Here is a 22,293-nt window from a genome sequence, read left to right on the forward strand (position 1 = left end):
TCCTTTATCACCCCCCCCCCCCCCCCAAACACACACACACACATTTTATAACAATAATAATGCCATCAAATCTCTGGAGTAACACAAATGGAACTGTGGGAATTATGTTGTGATTAAAAAAAATCCAAAATAATTTAATATTTTGGCATCTTCAAAGTAGACGCCATTTTTACCTAGAATTTCCAGAAATGTATTCTTGGCATTTTCTCAACCGATTTCTGAGGAATGAGGAATTTCCCTGAGATGCTTTTTAAACAGTATTAAAGGAGTTCACACCTACGCTGGACACTTACTGGCTGCTTTTCAGGATATTTCCCTCCAAGTCATCCGTTTAAAGAAAGCTTTCTTTTGTAAATAAGATGTTAGTTTTCTAATGAAAGACATTAATATGTTGGGACGCTTATATTTTTGCCTACGACACCGATTTCAAACATTTAATCACACACCTTCAGATCAAAAGATATTTAACATCATGAAAAACATTTCAGTCGAGTGTCTCAAAACTTATATGTCTCAAAATAAATAAATAAATAAATAAATAAATATATATATACACACTCAGACACAAAAATGATGAGTGGACGAAGGTATTCTTTGGAAAAACAACAATTTCTCATTCTGTAGTCCAATCACAAACAAACAGGGAAATAGACTGGCTGTGTCTGAAACCTGGAAAATAATGGAAAACCTGCTCTTTCAGTTTACCTATTCTGTCTGTGTGTGTGTGTGTGTGTGTGTGTGTGTGTGTGTGTGTGTGTGTGTGTGTGTGTGTGTGTTTGTTTGTTTGTTTTCTGCCCTGGGCATTAAAGGTAGACAGCTTGGATATCTTCTGATAAAATACCCTTAGAAAATGGATAAAGCTATAAACAAACTTGCTGCAATATCCTGCATTATAAATATATAATTTCCATCTTTGATGACAGGCGAGCCCCTGGGGAATCCATGGTAAATGGCTTGGCAAGCTGTGATATTTGTGCATAAAATTCCTGTTGAATAATTAAAGCATTTTCTCTGACATCTGACTTCACTGTGGCAGTTTCCAGGTAGCTGAGAATTCAGCACAGAACTCCTGGTTGAGGTTCTTATATGGCTTTTAATAGAGAGAGCTTTTAGGAAATGTAAGGATCAATATGTGTATCGTGTGTGTTTCAGTAACTGTCTAAAGCCACGATTGGGATGTCGTTTGTGTCCCACTCGTATTGCATTTACAAATATGTACATAAAGTAAAGTTAAGACATTTTAAACATGTGTAAAATGGCCTCTACAACAGGCTGTGTACTTGTTCCATTTAAACATATATGATGTTTGATGATAATGATACTTTATTGGTCATGTATACATTACAGCACAGAGAAATTCCTTTCTTCACATACCCCAGCATGTTAGGAGGTTAGGGTCAGCCATGATACAGCGCTCCTGGAGCAGAGAGGGTTAAGGGCCCAACAGTGGCAGCTTGGCAGCGCTGGGGCTTGAACCCCCGACCTCCTGATCAGTATCCCAGAGCTTTAACCGTCAAGCCACCACTGCCCCAGCCAATAATACCATATATATGATTATGGTAATATAATTACCATATATATGATTTCTACACATTTCACTGTACTGAGAAAAGAATGGAAAAGTTACAGGGGCAGTTGTCGGCTAAACATCTGCCCTTAGATTTCCATTATTAGTGGGTTTTGAATAAACAGATTTTCTGTTCTCTTCTCTGAACAGGAAAACAAGTTGAAATGATTGTTTGCAGTAATTGCGCACACACTATACATGTTGTATATACAGATTAGTGTTTCACATTCTGGACTATTCCTTTAAGTGTTGATTTAATATTAATGTCCTGAAATGGATGTTGCTGATGCGGCTATTATACAAGGTAAGTAGGATTAAACTGCACAAAACGCATCACATTAACAAGCTAAAAAGCAACACATAATACATTCACGATATGCCATAAAAGCCACTGTAAGACAACCATACAATATAATACTAATTGCATTTTGGTATTTGCATAAGATTCGCAATAGTATATTACTAATTTACGAGCAAGCAATTTGAGAAATGTGCCTTTGTGTCCATAATTCTGAAGCACACTACTCAATCACAAATTTTTCACTTAAGTATGCACACGATTTCCAGTGGATTGAGAGCTCAGTTCATTTCATTCAGTCTAATCTTTCTGGAGTCAGTGAGGTAGAAAGGAGCAAAATGAAAGAGTGCCGAGTGAAAGGAGAGAGGGGGGAGAGCGAGCGAGAGAGAGCAAGAGCATCCATATTCATTAAACACAAAGCTCTCACACTTTGCTTCTCTGACAGCCTTTTAATGCAAGCTTAATGATGGCAGGTACTAATGATGTAGCTAGCTGTAGAGGGAAATGATCTTGAGAGAGATGTTATTGTCTCGTCCTCCTCTTGGTCCTGGTCTATTGATCCGTGTTGCCTTGGTTGCAGTGAAGGCTGTCTTATCTTGTGTGCATCTGAGAAGCAAAGGCCATCACACCTTTTTTTTTTTTTGTTCTTTTTTTTTTTCCTCCCCCTAGTGCCATCAATGATCACAGAGATGACCATCATTAAAGTCTCACAGGGTCTGAGAGCAGGACAAGAGGCCCTCCTGGTTAGCTGTCTGAAGAGGTGAAAAAGACAAGCCTATTACATACAGCAACAAAGGAAAGAAGAACAAGCCATAGCCTAAAAAGTCCAATTTGTGCTGATGGATTGAACATGTACGTGAAATGTCTCTGACCATTATTTCAAATGCATTTTTGTCTGAATGTCTGCAGGGGCGTGGAATAAAAAGCTCTAGAAGCAAACGCAGTACACACAAGGAGTGCATTGTGATTTGTGTTGGAACAAACATATTTACATGGAATTATTTTTTAAAAGTGACACATCTGAGTGTTTGTTTTTTCCCTTCAGGTTGTCAAGTTTCCTCCCAGCTCCCAAAACCATGTCAGTATGTGGGTTGGCTATAAGATGCCCCTAGGTGTGAATGTGTGCCACTGTGTATGTTTGTATCCCATCCAGGGTTTATTCCCACCTCATGCCCAGTGTTCTGAGGATAGGCTCTGGATCCACTTTGACCCCGATCATGATAAAGCACTGACTGAAGATGAGTAAGGTATTTTAAATATAATTGAAATTATTAGTGAGATTTAATGACCTTTCAAATGCCAATTTTGCAGAGCTCTAAAGCTTGATTTCTCATTACATGCATACAATATGTACTGTATTTTTCCCATGGAAAAATACATAATCGCAAAGGTAACTGTGGAGTGATAGAACAGTCTTATGCTTTTTTTATTATTATTATTATTATTATTTCAAGGAAATTATGATATGCATTAAACTTATGCAGTATGAATTACACATTGATTTTCCACTCAACCACTTGGAGAAACTAATTGGCTCAACCTCTAAGAATGCCAAGTAGCTTGAAATGTTCTGCATGATGGAGTGGTCCAAGATCCTCTACAAGTGTTTTCTAATCTGGTTAGACATTACCGGAAGAGGCTCAGTGCTGTGATTCACTCCGGGGAAGGTTTCACCATTGTGGGGTGCCAGTAATTTTGGAACCATTGTTTTGCAGGGTGAAAAAACATGCTTTGATTTCGTTTGTATGTTTTGAAAGATATCGAGCCAGCATTGTCAATAATTCTAGAGTTATATTGTATCATAGGATAGTATAGTATGATATCGTATCATTCGATTTAGATTGATGTGATGCAGTTTACTCATTTGTTTCAAAACACAGGAAACAGAGGAATTTGGCATTTTAATATACATCCATGTCAATTACTTCAAAATCCAGATTTTCCAGTGGACATTACATGCGTTCTCTTTGTTGCATGATTATCGCTAAACTAGTTTGTGTTTGTGAAGGTCCAGTTTCATAAAATTTTTGAATTTTATGTTGTTTACAAAGGTACAGATAAGTAATCAACATAACTGAATGTCGAAAACAGTTAGCAATTAATGCTTAACCATTTGCAATTAGTTTACAGCTTTAAATAAGACTTGTTTATGTTCATGTTGCTACTTTGGATTAGCACCACAGGCTCTAAACAGATGAAGAATGAAGAGTAAATTCATACATTTTGTCTGTTTTTTTTTTTTTTTTATTAAACAAGGCACTTTGTCACTTTTTTAATCAGACTAGAGAAAATAAATAAGAAGAAAAATCTACGAAAGTCTGTGAAAACTCTCTCCGTTCTGACTAATGTCTCTAAGAAAGGATTTGCTACAGACACCAGACTGGTTTCACTGAACTGCAGCCAGTTTTTCCTGCTCTGAAAGCTCCGCTAAAATATTTTATAGTTCGATCCAGTAAAAAACTTGTTGGCTCTGTATCCAGACTGCACTCCACCAGTCTATTCCTGTATACATGCTGTATTTGACTATAGGTCGTAACTTGTAATTTTGTCATATCCAAACTCCTACTAGGAAAACTCGAAGAAACGCTTTTTTTTCACCTCAACTCGAAATTCCTACTTAGGAACTCGGGATGATTTACTCAAGTCTGAGTTCAGCAGGTGATGTCAAATCAACATGTCCGTGCACAGCATCAGCTGTAATGACTTAGGCTGTACTGTACATGAAAATATCTGCTTTAGATCAATCAACATTGCCATCGATCACACTGACTATACAGATCACTGTTTGAGGAGGAAAATGTACATCAGTCATAACAGTTAACTGACTAGCTTGTTGCTAACGAAAGAGGAACATTGAGGTGTCCATAGTTTTTTTTATTTATTTATTTCCCCCCCCCCCCCTACTTTGTCGCTTGAATGCAAATGACATTACTCCAAGCCGTTTCCGAGATAAGTCAAATGCATCATTACTCTTCAATTGGCACGAAAGGGGTGGATACATTGTCCATAATGGTCATGAGCTTGACCCCTGTATCCTTTCTCTGACAGCACTTCCAAGGCATCTAGCCTTTAATATAGCAGTGATTGTTACTAAATGTTTGTTGATAATGACTCCGGGTACTCCCAGTGCTGTTCCATTCCCACTGATCTGTACCACGGCTGTTTATGAATATGCAACATTTGCTACTTAATGCACCTGAGGTACTTTAACCCACACTGGGTTACTTTAGTAATTAATCACCTAATTACCGAGAGTGGTTTTCTCGTCAACAGGATGCAATAATGATGATGACAATAAACAACGGAGCAGAGAGAATGTAATGGCACTGTTGAAAAAAACAAAAAAAACAACAACAGAAAGAGGAGGGGGCGCGAGTCGGCACTTGGCCTGCAGCGAAACAGAGGTTTTTTGTTCCCACACTGATAATCAAGCATTTATTCCATAAACAATAAGGCAACCAGCATGGGATTAGCCTAACAATGGCTCATTACGAGTGCTTGAGCTGATTTTTTTCCTCAATAATGCTTTTCATCGAGGAAATGAAGGAATGCAGCGAGTAAGGCAAAAAAAAAAAAAAAAAAGGAGGAGAAGGAGGAGGGAAGGGGGAAAAAAACACTTATTAATTTGCAAGAAATGAAATTAGCGTTCGGCAGCATGGTGGTGGAGTTCTAATTTTACAGGGGGCCCTATGAGTTGGTACACTTGCGGGAAATGGAGATTTGTCACACTCCACTTGGCCACCTCCCCAGAAAGAGAAAGCTTGATGAGCTATTGCTGCTGCTAGGGAGATAGTACTCTCATCCTCTCTCATTTTCTATCTTAATACTAAACACACACCGCAGAAAGGAAGAAATAAAAGTGTGAGGAAGACAGAGGAAACGTGAGGGGAAAGAAAGTGACATGGTACTCACATTCATCATAAGAATTTAAACCCTGCATGACATCAGCTGGAAAACGCCAGCATTTGTGAAAAGTGTAAGATCGCAGTGGTGTAAGGATGATGCTCAGGTGTCAAAGGTCACGACTGCTGTGAAATACCACAGAGATAAACAAGGTCATCACCTTTTCTCGAGAAAAACAAAAAAAAGACAAGAGAAAAACAGGCAGCTCCATGACGGTCTCTCATGATCTTGTGCAAAATAATCAATGGGGTTTTTTTCCTCTCTTGCTCATTCTTTTTTTATGTGTTCTCTTGCTTGTTCCTTCTCTCGCTCTCTATCTAGTATGCAAAATAATAACTGTTTCTCTCTCTCTCTCTCTCTCTCTCTCTCTCTCTCTCTCTCTTTTCCAGCTACTTTTATGAATGCATTGATTATGTGAATGATGATGATGATGTGGGTTGAGGAATTAAAATCCCAAATCCCACATTCAACCAAATTTTTATAGCTAAATCTACATATTACATTTTTTAGAATAAAAAATATATATATTTTCAAGGAATCATAGCATATGGTGCACATATGTGTGTGTGATCAGACGCATATGGTGTGCTCTGGTTGATGGGGTTTGTGGTACATTTGACAGTGGACTGAGTGATCCAGAATCATCCAAGCAGCCATGCACTCACTCCATCACCCTGTAATCCCTGTTAATCCCACAGAGTCTACTCTCAAATGTCCTGGTGTGAACAGGCCTTTAGAGAGATTATGTTTAAATGGCAAGCTAGAGCTGATAGTTGAGACTTCCATAGGTGTGAACTCTGACTCCAGGCTGGTCAGACGCTCTGGACTTTGTGCTCTGTGTTATCCCTGGTTCTTCTCTGGAGCTTTAGCTTCTTCCTGCTTATGCATCACTGTGCATCTGTAGGCATGGGCAAATCAGTTTTATTTGTCTCATTTGCTGTCACTTTGGATGAAAGTGAAACGTGTTCATAAAAGTGCTCTATCCACCAACCAATTAACCTATAAGGGTTTTGGATTGAACGTTTTTTAAGTGTAAAAGAGGTGTTTTTGTTCAGTAATGACTGACTGATTCCCGCTGATGAAATGTTGCCCAAAATGTGGACCAGAAATCCATCAACAAACTCTGAGAAGATGAGCAGTGAGGTATCGATTTCTCGAGTTATCGCGTTCTGACAAATTTCGTCTTTTCCGCTAGAATTCTTCCTGTCTCCTGCACATGGACTGGACAATTGGACAGAAATGAGATTGTGGAAAATGGAGACAAGTATCAAACTACCCAAAGATATTTGTTAGAATATGAACATCCATCCATCCATCCAGTTTCCATACCGCTTATCCTACATAGGGTCATGGGGTAGTCTGGAGTCTGGATCCCAGAGAACAAGGTGGGGGACACCCTGGGTGTCACACCCATTCACACACAATTTGGAAATGCCAATCAGCCTACAATGCATGTCATTGGACTGGGCAAGGAAACCGGAGTACCTGGAGGAAACCCCTGATGCACAGGGAGAACATGCAAACTCGGTACACACAGGGTGGGGGCTGGATTTAAACCCCCAACCCCTGAGATGCGAGGCAAAAGTGCTAATCTCTGAGCCACCATGTACCCCAGAATATAAATACGTAAAAGTTAACACATCTATGATGATTCTCAAGCACCATTGTCCTATGGTTGCTATGGTGATGTGAGCTTCTTAAATGTCCAGTTGTGGTCTGTAGTCGTAGTCTAGTTTGATACTAATCTCTAGTCAGTACACTTGGTTTGAACCATTTAACCCAACAACAGAGGGCTTCATTTAAGATTGAAGCTTGGTTTGTTAACTTTACATTAGTTAACATTAAAAGTAATAACATAATAGCATGTACACAGTAATCACAATATTTATTAATACACTCATTAAGAAAACATTCTGGCTATACAATTTACACTTCTATGAACAATAAACTTCCTCTGTATATGTTGAAATGCTACCAGGCCAGTTTGGTTATTTTGGGTTATTTCTTCTAGCTGCTGGAAAGATATTTCCATTGCTTGTGCATTATTAAGAATGCAGCCATATTCTGTGTTACATGGGAGTTTTCCTATGTGTGTCTACGTAAACATGACCTCTTGCCTCTTTCGGACGCACTCAGGAAGCTATTGTGAAAAAACATCTGTGTGGGCAAAACACAATTTGACTGTTTTGTCAACGTTACAGACTTTCGACTCTGTTGATGGAGGCCACTTTCTCCCGAAGCATGGAGACAAACTAACGGATGCAGAAGAAATGCTATTTCAATACAAAAAGACATGGTTTTCCAGGCAAGACTTAAGACCGAGTGTAAACACGGCTGGCAATGAGGTGTGTTTGTGTGGGCAAAACATGAGACGTCTGTTTCGTCAACGTTATGGAGGAGTTGCTTTGTTGACGGAGGCCTCCTTCTGTCACAGCGTGGCTCTCAGACTGACTGTACAGGCCAAAAATATGAAGAGGAATCTGGGTGTAGTCCAGAGCTATGTAGGTTCAGGGTATATTCAGACATCTTAGCCTAAACTTTGCAAAAGGTCAATGAGAGACTGTGATTTGTCTGTTTTTTTTTCATCATCTTGTTTAGTAGATTACAGTAGACACGGTTCCACCTAGCACAATGGTGTCCAATCTTATCCACAAAGGGCCGGTGTGGGTGCAGGGTTTCATTCTAACCAAGCAGAAGCCACACCTCAGTCTATTGAAAGCTCAACTGATTAAACATCTGGAATCAGGTGTGGCTCCTGCTTGATTGGAATGAAAACCTCCACTCACACCAGCCCTTTCCAGATAAGATTAGACACCGCTGTGCTAGATGGAACCATCTTTCTATTATTAACATATTTACATATTATTAAATATGTTTATATTCAAGTATTTGTGATGTATTTAACAATTCTGGTGCTAATTTGTTGGATGTTTCTGTATTTCCTTTATTAGCAGTTGTCTGGCATGCTGACATTACATGCTTATGTTGCTAGTGCAGTTACAAGGGTGGAATAATTCCATAATATGGAATAATTAATTCAGTGCAGCTATATGATACAGTGGAGTTAAAGCAGATATTGCCCTGCTGGGGGAAAAAAAAAACAATAAAAACAATCTCAGAAATTCTAATGGTTTCCACTATAAATACCATTACAAACCATCAGCTGTTAACCATTAAAACCATTACAATTATTGGTCCTTAATGCTATACACTAGACATAACATGTCATCAATGGAACGCAAAAAATTACCAGTAGAGAGCTACAGGAACCATTACAGTTTCCAATTCAATTCCCATTAAAACCATTACAAATTATGTGATTGTTTCTATTGGGGGTTTTTTTTCAGCATAGTGGGCTGAGCTAGTTGATGATCGATCTATGAGATGATATGCGTGATGGCATTGATGGTATTAGCATGAACGTTGAAGCTTTGGATGTTGAGGAGGTGAGAGCTGGAGGCAAGGCAATCCAGGGCTAAATCTACTGGCCACATTATTAGCAGGCAGTCGAATGGCATTGTGGGGAATGTAGGAAACTTAACCACAGAACAGCTGGACACAATAATAGAATTAATCAATCTTATATGCTATTGAAAGTTGCCTAATTCTAATGGTATGTGATAATATCATATTATAAATATGATAGTATGCAAGACGTTCAGGAAGGGTTTGCCTTTTTGAGTTTGTAATGATACAGTATCCAGTAAACTACAGATCTACAGATGATACCTGCTGATAGTCAGGTTTTTATCCATCTATTTATTTATTTATTTATTTTTATCCATGCTGCATGTGCGTTAGCATGGTCATGACCAGGTGCATTGTTCTCCTTTCGCTCGCCTGCTTCTTTAACGTGCCTCAGTCTAGCTATGTCTAGACTGCCAGATAAAGTCAGAGACACTAATAGAAGTCCCCTTTAGAAAGGAGAAGTGGTGTGAAAGTCATGTAGCCAGCAGAAATAATGAGGCTAACAAAACCATTTCCTTTTTGTTCAGAACAGTCTCACCCTCATTACACACACACAAGCACACACGCACACCTACACACACACACACACACACATTAGAGTCTTGCTCTACATTGTCATCTTCATCGTTTGTCTTTCTCCCGTGTGACGGTTTAGCCGTGTGCCTATTTTTAGGGTTGTTTTCCCCCCTTGTGCGTGAATGCGGTGGGGTGTTTAAGTGCGCACGTGCAGATGCATGTGTGAAAGCACGAGTGTATCTGTACGTGTGTGTATGTGTGCAAGTGTGTTATCTCAAAGGTTCAGCTGTGGCTTGCTGCAGTGCATTATATGTGCTGAGTGAGTGAGAGAAACGTTTGCTCTTGTGAAACCTCACTGACCAAAAACCACATGCTATTTCTTCAGAAGCACAGCCTCTCCCTCACCACACCTCTCTCTCGCTCTGTAACTGTTATGCATATAGAAACTGGAAAAACACAAAGATCTTTACATCATCTTACTCCTGTTTGCATTATATCTTGTACTCAACTCAATGAAAATGTGGGAAATAGGAAAATGTGAATTAATTTTTTTGTTTGGTTGTTTGTTGTGTTTGTTTTTTTTTTTTACACCAACCCGCTTTGACTGTTTACGTAATCACTGACGAGTTACAAGTTTAAAGGTCTTCAGGTTTTCAGAGTTGCGAGAATGTTTCCTCACATGCTGGTTGCTTAGTTGTTGTGGTCTGCTTTCAGTTCTCTGTTTATCATCATGCTGTTTTTTTCCCATCCTTCCCCCCGACGCTTTCTTGTAAATTTCAGTGCGGATGATCTGCTGGCCTGCGTTGTCATGGCAACTGAGAGGATGTTCACACCAAATGACTTTTCTTCTTCTTCTTCTTCTTCTTCTCTTCTTCTTTCACTGTGTCATGTAATCATTATATTATCACCCTATTGTCTGATTTCCTGTCGTCTTCTTATTCATCACCATCGTAGTCTCATTGTATTAACAGTGCCAGAAAACAGTGGAAGCAAATTTAATTTTGATTTTACGTACCATGAAATGTCTCTCTTTAAAGGTCCAACTGTAAATCGGTCATAATCGGACTTTCTCACCACGGTGAGTTCAGTCGAAACATGACGCTCTCTTATCACAGCATCTCAAGTGCAGCTCTTTGCCTCCTCGTGCGTTTCTAGGTGTCAAATTGGATTTCACACCTTACACCCTGCCACCTCTCCTCTCATGCATGAAGTGTTTATGTGTCACTCACTCAGAGTGAAACAAGGGCACACATTCACACCGTAACCTGCTCCACTGTGGTGCTGTCTCTGATTTGTTGCACGATAACCGCATGTAGGGTCCATCAGATATGACAATGCTAACTCTGGGTTTCTCTCTCACTCACTCTCTCTCTCTCACTCACACACTCACACACACAGGGTATTTCATGCTTTTTGTACAGCCTTATAGTGTAGGTGAGTGGCGGAGTGGAGAAGATACTCAAATGTGCATTGTCTTAGAAGGGGAAAGTTAGCACGCAATAGCCCCATGAGACGACAGAGAACAAAGATAGGTCACAGCCACACAGTAGCACGTGAGCAACTTGTCTAGTGTGAGATACAGAGGAAATGGAAAGTATGTTTTGGGGATGAAAGTGTTATCTGAGGTTTAGTGCGAAGGTGTCTGTGTATGTGTGTGTGTTTCACCAACCGATCAAAGGCATATTCACTGTAGGCAGAACGTATGCAACCTCTTATCTGCATATGGATGCATAGATATAGAGATACAGCTCATCGTCCCTCACAGAGGAAAACCCCGGTATTTCTGTCATTCACAAGAACATATCTGAAGCCATTACGCAGAATTTTGTCTCATTACATTTCTGGAATGTTCCTAATTACACCCATGCATGGGTTGCTGTTTTGTACGTGTATGCAGTTTTTGTTCCTGTGACCCTCTTTCTAACTTTCTTCTTCCTTTGTGGTTGAATTGATGTAACCATCCTGCTGAAAAGCAGAACGAAAATCATTAGAAGAATTGCGTTCTCTTTCACTTTACGACGGGGACAAACCGAGTGGCGTCAATTAATTATCTAATGGTTTTAATGGTTTCCAAAATGAGTGCAAATTTGACAATGTCTCTGTGTCCGTGTTCCCTCCAGGTTCTCCAGTTTCCTTTCCACCTCCCAAAACATGCCAGTAGGTGGTCTCGCCACTCTAGATTGCCCCTAGGTGTGCATGTGTGTGCATGCTGCTCTGCGATGGACTGGTGTCCCATCCAGGGTGTATTTCTGCCTCACACCCAGTGATCACCAGAGTTGGGTGTAACGTGTTACTGTAATCCGATAACGCAGTAATGTAACGCGTTACATTAATATAATTTGATTAGTTACTGATGTCAATAAGATTACGTTACTTGCGTTACAAATTTATTGTTAAGAAAAACAATATTAAATAAAATGCATTGTAAAACGAAATCACGTTTTGCCCCGAAGATTTTTTCTTTAGCCCCGAATAATTCTCCGCTTGGAGCGGTTCGTCACTACGTAACTGAATGTTAGTAAAAGAACACGGTGGTGTTGTAAGTTTATATCTTCACTGAACGGAGGCGAGACCAATCAGACAGGAAAACACTTCTGTCTAATTGGCTGACAGCTAGCTCATAGTCAGTGTGAGGAAAAATGGATACATGATGATGATGATGATGATTATTATTATTATTATTATTATTATTATTATTATTTTAAACCAGTAAAAGGGTTGAAACTGAAACAGTAACATCCTCTGACACTGAGCAGGAAAATAAGGTGTGTAAATGTTTATATGAGTTCCAGTTTACGTGAACATGATATGAGCAGATCATAAGGAAAGATAATGTATTTTGCATGGCACTGTAGCAGCTAAACCCATAGCTTAGCTGTGCCTCCCCTTGGCTAGCAACACCAAACTAGTCTAGTTAGAAAAGTTTTATTTTTTATCGGACTTGCAGTCCTACAAACAGTAACAACAGCCGAGGTAAGTCTCATGATAAATCCGACTTTTTCTGATCGTATCATACATTGACGCACGCTAAAATTACTGAAAGAACTCTAAGTTTCATGTTGTAGTGTATTTGTGTAGGTTTGACAGATTGTGAAAGTAAAGTAATTAGTAATCTGATTACTTCAGTAATCAGTAATGTAATCAAATTACAATTTGAAAGTAGTAATTAGTAATATGTAGTGGATTACTTTTTTTGTGTAATTTACCCAACACTGGTGATGACTAGATAAGCTCCAGTTCCATCAAGGCTCTGACTATCAGGCTTGCTGGAAAAATGTTTAGCGAAACAGACAAATGAACATGTTTTAGATTTAACTTGGTGAACTTTTTTTTTTTTTTTTTTTTTTTTGCTGTTATTAGCTGCCTGAGGAGTAAAATGCCAAATGAAGTGTATGGAGTGTGGTTTGTTGTGCCCTGTTATTGTTTTATAATCAGACCCTGGCTTCATATAGTGCTGAAAGCAAAATACATAGTTAGTATGCATGTTTTTATAGACAAATGACAAATGTACCGCTCAGATTTTGTCCCACCACTTTTGGAATAGTGATGTCACCCCTGCTACTAAGTTTTCAAGGTGTCACACAATCCGGGGCAGGTGGGTATAAATGTAAATAGGATCTTTATTGTCTAATCCAATTCAGAAGGTACAATCATCATCATCAGGTAGGCAAAGGTCATAAACTAGGCATTCAGATCAATATAGAGAAAACAAACGTAATCATGTGATCATGAAAAATGTGCAGGAATGAATTTACTAGGAAAAACAAAACCTTGCAAAGAGTGAGTGAAAATACGCTTCCTAAGTACTCTAGTAATTACTCTAGTAAGAGTAATTACTCTAGTAAGAGTAATTACTGAAAACTGATCGTGAGTTAGTGTTCTGGTGAATGAGATAAATGTAAAGTCCGTGCCACATCTGGAGCACATTGGAGAACGCTGACTCTCTACCTGGAGCCTGATATAACAGTAAGCTCTTTAAAAACGATCCAAAACAAACCCCCACAGCATCATAGATCTAAATGGTTAGCCACACTGTTTATGTATAATTATATGATTACACACACTCTGTCCTAGCCTTCAATATGTGGTAATGCATTTATATTGAGTAAAGGTTATGTTTGTTTTTGGTCTGGTTTAATTAGATTTTTTTTAAAAAAGAAGTCAGGATTTGCATATACAGTGTATATACATTGGGTAGTTTTAATAACTACCACACACACACACACACACACACACACACAGACAGACACACAGTCACTCATGCCTCCTGCTAACGATAATTTGTTTAACCCCAGGTTGGCCTTCCGCCTTGTCAAATAATTTCCTAATTACTTTATAGAATACTAAGAATGATGAGAAATCGTCCTTTCTTTCTCCCTCCTTCTCTCCATCTCTCCCTCCTTCTTTCCTTCCGTCTCTGTCCTAGCTTCTTATTTCTCAACTTCTCCACCTTCTCTTTTCTCTGTAGAATAAATTGCAGTCGCTGATGTGTCCTTTATTTATCTGCTTTAATTCAGAACTGTGAAACTCTCTCTGTCTCTCTCTTTCTCTCTCTTCCTCTCTCTCTGTTACCCTCTCTCCCTCTCTTTCTCTCGCTCTCTCTCTCTCGCCCTCTCTCACTCTCGCTCTCTCTCTCACACACCCTCTCTCTCTCTCTCTCTCGCTCTCTCTCTCACACACCCTCTCTCTCTCTCTCTCTCTCTCTCTCTCTCTCCTCTATACTCCTAGCCTCACTAGCTCCACTATTGATTTTAATAGCTCAGCGATCATTGATGCGTCTAAAGATTTTTTTTATTATTATTATTATTATGGGCTGTAAAATAACAGAGGGGATGGGCTGTAAGTTTTCCATGTACTGCAATCAGAATTTATAAATTGCTCTATTACCTCGACTTCCATTGGTTACACTTCGAACATTAGCAATTATTTTCAGGCAGGACGCGCTCTTAAAGGCAATAATCTGGTGATTTAGAAGGGCACAGTGTGAATCCCCCCGTCCTTCTGTTTCTTTCTCTCTCTCTCTCTCTCTCTCTCTTTCTCTCTCACTTTCCGCCTCTCTCTCCCTTTCTCTTTCTGACATCTATTCATCTTTCCATCCATTAGCTGTAGCCGGCTGTGTCGGAGTCCTGCTGCTTTTATTCTGCGCTGTGTGGTCAGTGAATAATGCAATGGAATAACAGACAGGCTGCTGCTGAGATCTTTCTCCCAGCTGTAAGAGAGGGATTGTGGGAAATGAAAGGCCGTAACAGTGTACAGTGTTCTATGCACCACATGGCCTCAGGCAGCAATGTTTCTGAGTTTGTGTTGATGGTTATTTATATTTAAAGGAACACTCAAGGATTTTTTTTTACCTTTATCTATCTATCTATCTATCTATCTATCTATCTATCTATCTATCTATCTATCTATCTATCTATTTGCATTTGTTACATCTGTATATGCAATTACCTCAGACCCATGTGTCTATACTGAGAAAAAGACCTTTATATGAAACTCACTTCTAATTGATGTCTAGGGGCCGGTTGTTGGGGCAGTCAAAAATGTATGAATTTGTGTTTTTATCTTTATAAATTAAGCTCTAAACTTTTGAGAAGTGAGAATACCTTTTGCACACCACAAAACTTTATCGAGAGTAGAAGTAACTACACTCTTAAAAATATAGGTTATTTAATGGTTACAGTACTATAAGTTCTGCAAAGAACCATCATCTTGTCAAGAAAGATTTGTCATTGTATGGGTTCTTGATTTGAGCTATATGTTTTTTTGGAGATTAAAGATGTTCTTTATGCTTCATTATAGGTTCTTCAGAGCTGTGTTTTGGTTCTTCAATGGTTGTCCCTTAACAGGTTAAAGTGAACCCTGTAAGGTTCTTTGTGGGACTGGAAAAGGTTCTCCTGACATAACTCTTAAGAACCTTACTTTGGTTCCTTAAAGCACTAACTAAGGGTTTTTAAGTGAACTTGTGATAACATGGTTCCTTGTGGCACTGCTGTGAAGAACCATTTCTGAGTTCTTTAAAGCACCAGTAAATAGATGGTTCTCTAAAGAACATGAGTGTAGAAGGTTCTTTGTCCAACTTAAAAGGGTTCTCCTATGGTATCAGGTTGGAAAAACCCTTTTTGGTTCTAAATGGAACCTTTAAATTTAAGAGTGGGTCAAGTATTAGAATATTGAATAAAACTTTTGTTTACATTTACTGCATTTAGCAGATGCTCATATCCAGACTGACTTGACATCTCTTTCGAGAAACATATCCTCGTGGTAATATAAATAGGCTGCAAAGATTACCATAAGGCCAAAAAGCACTTAGCAACAAACAGTATACATTTTTCGTTTGTTTTTTTAATTAGCTGTTAATAAGATCGGCTTTGACTTTATTTCAAGTCTCATTCAAAATTTGTTATTTATGTTGCATTATGTATCTGCATAAACATGTAAACATGTAGCAGCAAAATTCAACAACTACCATTAGACTTCCCTTTTAAATAGCTATTTAGAGTTATTATGGCACTCTACTTGATCTGTACTCATGGAGATGGATGGATCAGGCTGCTTGGGGTGAGAGAGTTTATATTTGTGTGTGTGGAGGTCAGAGGGGCCTGTTGTATTGCTGCCCACACACACTATTCTCATCCCATTAAGGGCCCTGGGGAAGATAGAAAATGAAAGATGAAAAAGAGAGAGAGAGAGAGAGAGAGAGAGAGAGAGAGAGAGAGAATGAGGAAGGGTATTGAAGGAGAATGAAATCCCATGAGATCATAAATCTTGTACACTGATAATAGCTACAGTGACATCATCAGCATGTCACATGGTTCATCAACACAGTACGGGTGGAGGAAGGCACTCGAAGACATTTATCCAGTGCTATTAAAATATGACGAGATTCAGCACAGTGTTTTTGTCTCCTTATAAGTTTTATATATGATTATTTATACCACAGCACTGTTCATTTATTATTTATTTATTTTTGTTCTGATTGGTCAGACGTTGTGGATTCATTTTCTATAAAAGCAGCTCTGAGAGTACAACAGTTGCCGCACATCTGTAGAAAATTGTGTCAGATCTATATTACTGCACTCATTCTAATATGTTATCATGTCAATAGCAACAACTTACACATAAACTTCTATGGCAGACACATCATATAAGTGAAATAATAAAAAAAAAATGTCAGGCCACATACCACTCTGATGTTGATTATTTCCTACGACAGCATGCCCCATTGTGTTTTATTCCTTGTATAAGTATGCTACACACTGCTGTAACACTGCGTGTGAACAAAGTCACTTGAGTTGCCTAATGCGTTGTGTTGCGTTGTTTCTGCACCTGCATGCAAAATCATGCACCGACTAAAAACCAGGCCCCAATGCTTTGCATCAATCCATATCACACCACCCTGACCTGGATTATTTTCCTGTAACAACATAAGTACAGTGGAAGGAATATTGCTTTAGTTTTTAGTCAGTTATATTACATACACATGCTACTACCATGGGGGCGCTGTGGCTTAGTGGTTAGCCAGTTTGCCTCGCATGTTGGGGGTTCGAATCCCGCCTCCACCCTGTGTGTGTGTGTGTGTGTGTGTGTGTGTGTGGAGTTTGCATGTTCTTCCCGTGCTTCAGGGGTTTCCTCCGGGTATTCCGGTTTCCTCCCCCAGTTCAAAGAAATACATTGTAGGTTGATTGGCATGTCCATAGTGTGTGAATGTGTGTGTGATGGTACCCTGAAATGGGTTGGCACCCACCCAGGGTGGTGCCCCGAGTTCCCTGGGATAGGCTCCAGGCTCGCCACAATCCTGTGTAGGATAAGCGGTATGGAAAATTGATTGATGTTACTAACAGTAAAATGTTACGATAAGTCTGTAACTGAAAAAAAAAAATGCAGGGTGTTCGACAACAACGTCTGGTCACACATTAATGTTTTCCGGTATACAACTGCACCCCCTGTTAATTTCATTAATGCTGGGTAACATGCAGGAACATGGATACAAATGACTTGCTGTTAGAATTTCCGAGAAATGCATACGAGTCCATCACGTGCCTCTGCTTCTCATGCTTACTCATCAACCCCCTCTATGCGTACACAGAACTATTAACCGACCAGTTCTAGGTTTTGGGGGGTTTTTCACAAGTAAAAACTTATGTTTTTCACACACTTTGCAAATAATGTAATATTTACTAAACATATGTTGGATGTGATGTCAGTCAATAACGTTTTACTTTCAGGTACATTAAGTAAAGTATAGTTCATAGATCATTCACCTGTACTTACCTACGCCTTTCACCGCACATATTTACAGAGGCAGTTTTGCAGTACTACATAATAATTATCTGTAAGTACCGCATACTTGCCTGTTGAACACTAGGTACATGCTGAACTGAAGAAGAACAAAAAAACAATGAATTTTTATTGCCAGCTGCATTATTATTTGCTTACTCCCTAAAAATAATTTTCATTGCATTAGTATTGCAAGGTGGCTCTTGTTATGGTTTCATGGTGCCATTTAATCTGGCAAATTCATCAAGCGACAATCTCCACAACTTTTCAATAAAGGCGGTTATAACCTGGGTTGTTATGAAGGCGATTCCCTCACTTCACTGTTTAACCTTAAGCATGGCATGGTCTACTTTTATTCTACACTAGTCTAAATGTAAATGTAGGTGGTAAAAATGTGGCCTTTTGGTATACTCTAGTATTCCTTTCTTATACTGATGTAACCGAATAAGACTACATGATTTGGCATAGACAGATAGTGTCCTAAACAGATGCAAATACAGATACAAACAGGAAATGCGCTGTTCTTTTTTTTGTTGTCGTTGTTGTTTGAAGAAACCTTACCTGTGGTAGGTCTTAACAATCGGTCAGATATGAATCTTGGTGGGGAAAGAAAGATCACAGTAACCTTAGTAACCGTCTGGTCAGGGTTGCCGTGATTTAAATGAGATGACTAGTTGTTTATATTTTTGGAGATATAGAACCAACTAAATTCAATACAATATACAATATATTGTAGGCAGGTACAAATAGAAATAATAACTGAGTACATAGAATTTTTAAAAAAAACAGTCCTGTGAACTTGTTGAAATCTCTTGTTGAGACCAATTATGAACTCGAATGATGTAGCTGAGGTTGAGCAACTGTCAGAGCTAGAATTCACACACAATGCTAACAGTGCTGCCATTTTTACCTCTGGCTTTTTCCAGTGTTTTCGACTGTTGGCACAGTGGTAGGATTCGTATTTCATTTTAAAGAAAGAAAGAATAAAAGAAACCCTTCTGGTTTAGGCCACACACGCTCTGGGTTTAGTTCCAAATACATCTACAGATATTAACGCAGATCCAGACAGTGCATTGGTTTACGCCCCAACTTTCTTAGCTGCGATAAGCTGTTATGTGGCAGTTATACAAGACTTTTGTGTGCCAGACAGAACCACTCCTTGTTCTGTACTGAGCCTATTGTGCAGCATTCCACCTGACTGCACTGATTGCAGCTAAGACTGTGCTATTATCATAAGTCTTGTGAACTTCACTGAACCATTATGAGCTGTGTAAAGTACTTTGAGTCTGCACTTCACAGAAACTCAGAGAATTATAGTGACATCACTGTGTGGGAGCAGTAATTAGCATAGCATTGTCTAGTCATTATGAGACTCTCCTTTATCACTGCGTAGTGACTTAGAATTTGAGGTTGCGGAGTTCGTAAACATACCGTGACTTAAGTATTATAAGGTTCTACTTGGGTTTAAAATAAGCGGGAGATATGTAATGAATTAAACATGAAGGTGTGATGCAGCTTGACATGTAGAGGGCTTACTGTTGCCACCACAAAGTGTATTAATTTCTTATAGCAACACCTTCCAAAGTATTTTATCCCTCTATTATGATGGCGGTTTGCCTGTGATTGTATTTATTTTTGATGAATGTCGTATCATGTTTTTTAACCGTTTATTCATATCGTAATATCATATCATAATGTTATGGAATATCTGCGAAACAAATTAGCTCCTGTCATCACTTATAGCAGATGTAGTCATTTCCTCTCTTTTTTATTTCTCTCGAAGAAAAATGCAGCATGTCATGTTATCAAAAAGCAAATTCGTGAAGACTTATTGACTGTTGCAAAACATCGACACCAGAGACTCCTTCCAAAAATGGTAGATAATACAGTAAGTGATTTTAAAAATCCGTTAATTATAAGCCTTAGATTATATAGAACATCCACTGTATACTGTAAGTCCCTGTGAAGAGCTGTTACTATAGAAACAATTATATATTAGAAGGAGCAAATTAATATTTAATCTATTATTTGAATTACAGCCAGAACTAATGAAATAAAAGACAATTGCTGTTTTAGAAAATTATTTTTTATTTTATTTTTATTTATTTATTTATTTTTTTTAAACAACCTTCTGGCCAATCAGATTCAATAATTCAGCAATGCTATGGTATAGAACCTTATAATAGTAAGGTCACAATATGTGATGTGGGCCAGATTGCATGCATGTGATCTCCCATACACACCCTGTCTGTTCTCCTCCGCCTGTCTCACTGTCACACAGGATGGCAGTGATGTCTGACTCTTTCTCTCCCTCTCTCTCTTACTCTTGCAGACACACAATGATATATACTGCCACTCGGGTGGCCACAAGCTAATTTAATTTTGAAATGAGGGTGTGGCTTCTCTGTTGTGTCTTTTCTGGTTTAAGCTTTGTTTACGTCCATGTTTCTCAGCACCCGACAAAAAACCACAATAACACACAACACACTCCCGCACACATCACACTGAGCTGGCTTCCTCTACCACCACTCCCACCAAGTGTATCATTATCCAACAACCAGGACAATTTCAGACTGTAATTTCTCCCAAAGTAGCGTCACTACAAGGGCGATCTCCGTCTTCCTGAGTCTCCGTCGGCTGTGTATGGGAGTGTAGCGAGACACACAGGAGAGGATAACAGGATAGCATAGTGGAGGTCCTTTGAGGTCCTGCCAGAGTCTGAATGTGGATTCTGAGGGATTGTTTGGGGTTTTAAGCTGATGAGTGGTTGAGTTCTCCAGCATAATTCCTGCGAGACAGACCTAAACAAAGAACTGAAATGATTATCCAGATGTTTCCTCTTATGCGGCGGCGCTGCTATAAGGGTGTTAAAGGTGAAAGGGAACCCAAGCTCTTGCTCAGGTTTTGCTTTTTTGTGGGGACGAGCAGGAAACCTACCGGCTTTTTTGACTTTATATGTCAGATATGCAGGAAGCTGGATGGTTTTGATTTTCACTTCAAACACGCTGAGGAATAGAGAGAAGAGTGACAGACAGGTAGATATGGAGGTTAAAGATGTGAAAAGTTAGACAGGTAGGCAGACAGATTGACTGAAACAAAATCTGTCTGTGATATTGGGAGGATTATTCCTTATATTTTAGTGTCATTTTAGTATGTAATTACTTTTTACATGATGCAGTGTCCCTATGTTCCAATGTTTCTCACATTTTCAGATATTATGTTGCAGTGTCTGTATTATTACACAGTGCCATGTATGTTATTACATGTTTTAGTATTTGTGTAATTACATGATGCAGTGTTTGTTATAACATGTTGTGTTTATTACCCATTGCCATGTTGTTTATTACCCATTGCCATGTTGTGTTTATTACATTTTGCAGTGGTTATTACATGTTGCAGTGGTGATTACATGTTGCAGTGTGATTACATGTTGCAGTGTGATTACATGTTGCAGTGTGTGTGTGTGTTGCAGTGTGTGTTATTACATGTTGCAGTGTGTGGTATTACATGTTGCAGTGTTGTATTACATGTTGCAGTGTGTGTGTGATTACATGTTGCAGTGTGTGGTATTACATGTTGCAGTGTGTGGTATTACATGTTGCAGTGTGTGGGGTATTACATGTTGCAGTGTGTGGGGTATTACATGTTGCAGTGTGTGTGGTATTACATGTTGCAGTGTGTGTGGTATTACATGTTGCAGTGTGTGGTATTACATGTTGCAGTGTTGTATTACATGTTGCAGTGTGTGGTATTACATGTTGCAGTGTTGTATTACATGTTGCAGTGTGTGTGTGATTACATGTTGCAGTGTGTGTGTGATTACATGTTGCAGTGTGTGTGTGATTACATGTTGCAGTGTGTGGTATTACATGTTGCAGTGTGTGGTATTACATGTTGCAGTGTTGTATTACATGTTGCAGTGTGTGGTATTACATGTTGCAGTGTGTGGTATTACATGTTGCAGTGTGTGTGGTATTACATGTTGCAGTGTGGTATTACATGTTGCAGTGTTGTATTACATGTTGCAGTGTGTGGTATTACATGTTGCAGTGTTGTATTACATGTTGCAGTGTGTGTGTGTGATTACATGTTGCAGTGTGATTACATGTTGCAGTGTGATTACATGTTGCAGTGTGTGGTATTACATGTTGCAGTGTGTGGTATTACATGTTGCAGTGTTGTATTACATGTTGCAGTGTGTGGTATTACATGTTGCAGTGTGTGTTGTATTACATGTTGCAGTGTGTGGTATTACATGTTGCAG

The sequence above is a fragment of the Ictalurus punctatus genome, chromosome 27 (genome assembly GCF_001660625.3).
Source record: "Ictalurus punctatus breed USDA103 chromosome 27, Coco_2.0, whole genome shotgun sequence".
Taxonomy (NCBI): domain Eukaryota; kingdom Metazoa; phylum Chordata; class Actinopteri; order Siluriformes; family Ictaluridae; genus Ictalurus; species Ictalurus punctatus.